This window comes from Hyla sarda, chromosome 1 (assembly GCF_029499605.1).
Source record: "Hyla sarda isolate aHylSar1 chromosome 1, aHylSar1.hap1, whole genome shotgun sequence".
Classification (NCBI taxonomy): Eukaryota; Metazoa; Chordata; class Amphibia; order Anura; family Hylidae; genus Hyla; species Hyla sarda.
The window spans coordinates 102,197,327-102,203,216 of NC_079189.1; the positions used below are offsets into that span (position 1 = coordinate 102,197,327).

The 5,890-nt window shown below is 42.2% G+C and overlaps 1 long non-coding RNA gene across 1 annotated transcript; it reads right to left on the minus strand.

The window, feature by feature from the left end:
- Window positions 1-3,477: 3,477 nt before the first annotated feature.
- Window positions 3,478-4,127, minus strand: LOC130302155 (uncharacterized). Its single transcript, XR_008852460.1, has 4 exons — window positions 4,029-4,127; window positions 3,858-3,937; window positions 3,671-3,780; window positions 3,478-3,574 (listed from the first exon to the last, which is right to left on the minus strand). It is a non-coding gene; the product is annotated as an uncharacterized LOC130302155 (long non-coding RNA).
- Window positions 4,128-5,890: the final 1,763 nt, after the last annotated feature.

Here is a 5,890-nt window from a genome sequence, read left to right on the forward strand (position 1 = left end):
CTACAAGTTTGCCTCATCTTATCTTACCTCACATTACATGTAACACCTCAGCAGCCTGTGTGGACGAGTCGTATCAGGAGTAACGATCTGGGTTCCGCCTGCCGCAGCAAGTCCATCCTGCTTTGCGGCGGGCTCTGGTGAAAACCAGTGGCACCTTAGAATCCAATCCCTGGTACAGCCATCATCCACACAGGTTCAACGGATTCACTGCTCCACTGCCGTATCAACATGGACTATCCTGAAACTAATGGAGGAGCTACATAGGAGGGGCATTATATCCCCAGCATCGGCCCGCAAAGCTCAACTATACAAACTTTTGATGGCTGATCCGGGAGCAGGGAGTAGTGAGGAGATGGTCCCAGGACAGTCTTCTATTACCACTTTAGATCAGCTTCATGCCATGATGACCTCCGTGATGGCATCTATGTCCAGTTTCAACTCAAAGTTGGAGGTGCTTGAAAGAGGCAATGTTCGGGAATTTACAGCCACTGATGCAGTGGCGACGCCCTCGACATCTCAGGCTGCAGGGTCAGGTATGCCCATCAGAGCACCGAGGGTTGCCCCGGCGAATTTTGTACCTGCGTCTGTTCAAAAGGATATATTGGATGGTAAAGACGTTAACCTGACATCCTTCATCATTTCTTCACAGGATCACACTGAAACCAAGAACTGTCAGTTGTGTTGAAGAGCAAGGATGCCAGGCTTAGTCGTAAACTGACTTTCCAAGAATTTGTATTGGAATTTGTATTCCGACCTGACTAGATTGCTACAGCTATTTAATCACCTTGGGGTACCGGTTTCTCCTAAAAAGACAGAGGGTCCTGTCACGCGTTTGACTTTTCTGGTTGTGGTCCTGGACAGAGTGGAAAGGCAGGCTAGCTTACCCACAGAGAAACTACATAGAATCAAAGACATTATTCACCAGTTCACTATTTCTCAGGTTACTACCTAGGTGGAACTACAAAGTCTATTAGGCATACTAGCTTTTGCTATGCACATAATCCCACATGGGAGATCGTTTATCTCACGACTTCTAGCCTTACTTTCTCTTGCTCCAGATCAAGATAGTGACATCCATCTAGACCCACAAGCAACGATCGATTTAGTTATGTGGGACAGATATATACAGTAGCAGAGTGGAATGGTATTTCACTGTTTATACCAACAGTCTCGGCTAACTCACCTAGAGTGATCACAGACGCATCGGCGTCAGTGGGTTTGGAAACCACTAGCTGAACGGCCAGTGGCCGATTGAAGTACTTGAAATTGTTGGTTTTAACAAGACATTGGCTTTATTTGAGATTTACCCTATCGCTACGCGGCTATGTGGCTGCGCAAACTTGGGGGCACAATTGGGTCAAGTGTACTGTTCTGTTTTTATGCGACAATGCAGTGATTGTAGAGATTGTGAATAAGGGAAGGTCTAAGTCGCAAGCAGTCATGAAGTTCGTTAGGAGGCTTCTTTGGCTTTTGCTTCAGCACAATTTAAATTTTATTTGCCAACATATTGCCGGTGCAAAAAATATTGCAGCAGATGCACTCTCGAGTTAAACTAAACATTTTCTTTCAGGTCATGCCGGATGCGGATCCTGTGAGCTTTCTGGTGCCATTATGCCACACGTTAATGATGGATTAGTACATTTCACTGACATAGCCGCCACACTTATCAAGAATTCTCTGGCTCCCAGTACTAGAAGATCTTACGAAGCTGCTCTTACATCTTACAAATGCTACCTCTCACTGTGCAATATTCCTTTTTCATTTGATACACATATCATCCTGTCTTTCATCGGCTTTTGCCACTCAGTACTCAATATCTCCTACTCTACTATCAAACAGTATTTAGATGGCATTCAACATTTCATCTCTCTCTCTTTTCCGGACAAACCATCCATACTGACTATACATGTAGTTAAAGCAGCTCTAAAAGGGGTCCAGTTGAGTAGAGCACCCAAATCTCCTGGCCAACAACCTATTACTGCAGACATGTTTAGAGATATGTTTGCTCAGCTGGACGCTGGCCCCTTTGGTTTCCTGCTTAGTTTAGTGTTGAAAACCGCCATTTACCTAGTGTTCTATGGTTTTCTCCGGCCTGGGGAGTTTTCATGTGTATCGAGGAATGCAAGGGCTATAACTAAGTCACAGCTTAAGTGGTTGAATGGTTGTTATGAATTGTCGCTTAAGGTTACTAAAACATGCAGGTGGGGGACGGTAATCAAGTATTTTCCGTCAGAAAATCAGTGGTGTCCTGTTGCAGTGTTATCTGAATTATTGAGGGCATTAAGTGATAAACCGGACAGTTCTCCATTGTTGCCTTTCGACTCTGCTGCCCTTACCATGTCACGGTTTTTAGTCATGTTTGGACTTTGATTAGGAATGGGTATTGATCCCAGTGGCTATTCTGGGCACTCTTTTCATATCGGGGCCACCTCAGCAGCCTCTGTCCATAAGGTGCCTCCTCACATAATTAAGAAGTTAGGTAGAGGGAGGTCTGGCTGCTTTGCCACATATATACCTGATCCTTGTGTTGAAATGGCTGTTGTTTTCAAATATTTGGTGCTTTGATTTAAATAAAGCTATTCATGTTCTACCTACATGGTGTAATTTTTTCCCCACTAAAGGCAGATCCAGGGTTGTGGTTTTGGGCACAGTTCAACCGCTTGTGTTTACATGTATTTGATGTTAGTCAATTATGTTGCAGGTTAAGGTACGAGAGAAGGTGAAAGATCAGCTGGTCTATCTTCAGGTAAGTCAACGGTACGTTTGTTTAGCCCTGACCACAATTGCAATTTTTTTTTTGTGATCATTAAAATCATTATCTGCAGCAAAACTGCCGATGTAACCAGGAAATTCCTATATGGTTGTCACCCTACTGGCTCTCCAAGATAGTAGATTATGGGGAAGATGGCTATTGGCAAGTTGTGTTTCAACTGCCCAATTCTTTTGTTCTTGGGAAAATAAGCTGTCGATAGAGTTGTCTACTTTCCTCTCTCCAAAGACGGATGCTTGGCCAAGTGTTAAGACCACAGCTATTTAAAATATATAACAGCTTTACAGTACTGTTATTTGTTATCTATTTAGTAACATCCTGCTCACTTTTACCGATCACATGACCAAGACACATTTTCATCCATTAAAGGTTCCATTGAATGCTGAAAACAGATCTTCAAAACCACAGGAAATGGATACAGAGAATGTATTAAAAAAAATGTGTAACTTTTCATAATACAGTGAAGGAACTTTATGTGCTAAAACCCAAAAAACCCTTTCAGTCCTTGTAATACTGTATATAGTTATACTAGCACTTCAAAATGTCTAAAGGTATAGCTACCAGGTATTACTTATGGCTCCCTGTATGCCATAACAAAATGTCTAGTACTAAAAATAAAAATAATAAATACAGACGCTAAAAAGGAATAAATATTTATTAAATAAAAAATATATATGAATAAAAATACAATAAGTAGCACAAGTGGGATAAAATCAGAAGCGGGGTGGAACAGAAGATATGGTGTTGGATAGGTGCTGTTATTCCAAAAAGGGGTGTTTTCTGAGAGGAAGGGCAGGGTAAATGCTGAAAAAAATAGAAATATGCAAAAGAGGTAATTTAGGTGTACAAATGTAATCAATGTGTCTCTATGCAATTAGAGCATAATGGTGTAACACGTACCTATAGTACACCGACGTTATTATGGGGACCTCTCAAATAGAGGAAGGGAGAGTATATGACACGATGAGAATACTGAAAATCCTATGTGTGCTACGACACTAGGACGTGTGCTGGGGAAAAGGAGAATATGTGTGAATTTAAGTATATAAGTACTATGAAACAATACAGCATATTTGAAATATAGTACCTGCTCGTGGGGATACGGCAATGTAGTACTCAAAAGTAGCAGGTAAAATTGCAGCTGCGGTGTTCAATGTCAGAAGTGAACTATGGATGTAATTATATATATATTTAGATAATTATTGGTACTAAACAACAAACAAGGGTGTACGATATATATAAAGGACAAAGGACGTACTTGGTTCTGATAGAAAAATGGAAGATCTGTTCAGTATGTAGCTTTCTTATAAATGTGGATCCTTACTGGATTTTTGTAATATTGTTATCCATATTCCTGTGAATATTACAAGATAAGGGGGAAAACCCACCATGGATTAGTGAAAGTTGTGTATATGAAGCATAATTTACCAATTTGTAGAAAAGATACCCAGTACTCACAGAGTATTTGAAAGAAGATTATTATTTCCCCAAAAATATTATTATTATAATTTTTTTTTGGGTGAGATGCTGTCCTTGTAATACACTTTTACATGGATCTATTAATATTTAACAAATGATGTTCTGGAATGCTATGTAAAGGTTCCTTTAAGAGTCACAATTGCAGAAATTAGAGATGCAACTAAGGAACTGTGGAATAGGATTTTTGATAACCTGCTCGGAGAGAATGAACTCGAAAGTTGTCTTTGGCTGTTTAGACATTAAAGAAGGTGTTATATCAGAGCAAACAAGGGATTTTGCGGGGGAGAAGCTACAGCCAGCCATTTCAGGTGAATGTCTGTGAAGCTTACATGTTAGACTCAAGTCCATTTGGACAGGAGACTGTATTATAGTTCTAGCCCATAGAAATAGCCATAGCCAAAATAACTTTTGATAAATAATAAGGCAGATTGGTCCCAGTCATGGCTATAGTCTAACCATAGCCATGTCATAATATGTCAGTCTTTTTATCATAACATGCCTTATATTTTAGCTATGAAAATGACATAAGAAACAGTGTAGTATTACATATACAACACCCATTGGAGGTTATATAAAATAGGAGGCATATCAACCCTTCTAAAAAAAAACAAATACCATGATGCAGTTGAGAAAAACAAATGACCCAAAATATTTCTTTTTACTACATTTACCCAGTTGCCAACGGCTGTCTGGGCATGCTGGGAGTTGTAGTTTTGCAACATCTGAAGGTCCGCAGGTTGAAGATCACTGTCTGTAAGATTATATGTTTAATATACAATATAACTCATGCAAGGTATTTGTTACTCCGGGTCCCTGCTCCTCCCTGGAGCGCTCGTGGCGTTTTCCTCTCTGCAGCGCCCCGGTCAGACCCGCTGACCGGGAGCGCTGCACTGACACTGCCGGCGGGGATGCGATTCGCATAGTGGGACGCGCCCGCTCGTGAATCGCATCCCAAGCTACTTACCTATCCCGGTCCCCGGCTGTCACGTCCTGGCGCACACGGCTCCGCTCTCTAGGGCGCGCGCGCGCCAGCTCTCTAACATTTAAAGGGCCAGTGCACCACTGATTGGTGCCTGGCCCAATCACTGTAATTAGCTTCCACCTGCTCCTTGCTCTATATAACCTCACTTCCCCTTCCCAGCATTGCCGGATCTTGTTGCCCTTGTGCCTAGTGAAAGCGTTTCTTGTGATTGTCATAGCTGTGTTTCCAGACGTTCTGCTATTACCATTGACTACGAACCTTGCCGCCTGCCCTGACCTTCTGCTAGGTCTGACCTCGCCTCTGTCTAGTCCTTCTGTCCCACGCCTTCTTAGCAGTCAGCGAGGTTGAGCCGTTACCGGTAGATACGACCTGGTTGCTACCGCCGCAGCAAGACCATCCAGCTTTGCGGCGGGCTCTGGTGAATACCAGTAGCAGCTTAGAACCGGTCCACCGGTACGGTCCATGCCAATCCCTCGCTGACACAGAGGATCCACATCCAGCCTGCCGAATCCTAACAGTATTGAGCTAAGGGTATGGTATTTTGTGATACAAGATGGATGCCATGACTTTTAGGAAAGTTAAGCTATAGCTGAATACTATAGATTGCTTAGCTAGAGCTATGCATAGTATACTATTCTAGTCACAGGCCTACCATATAT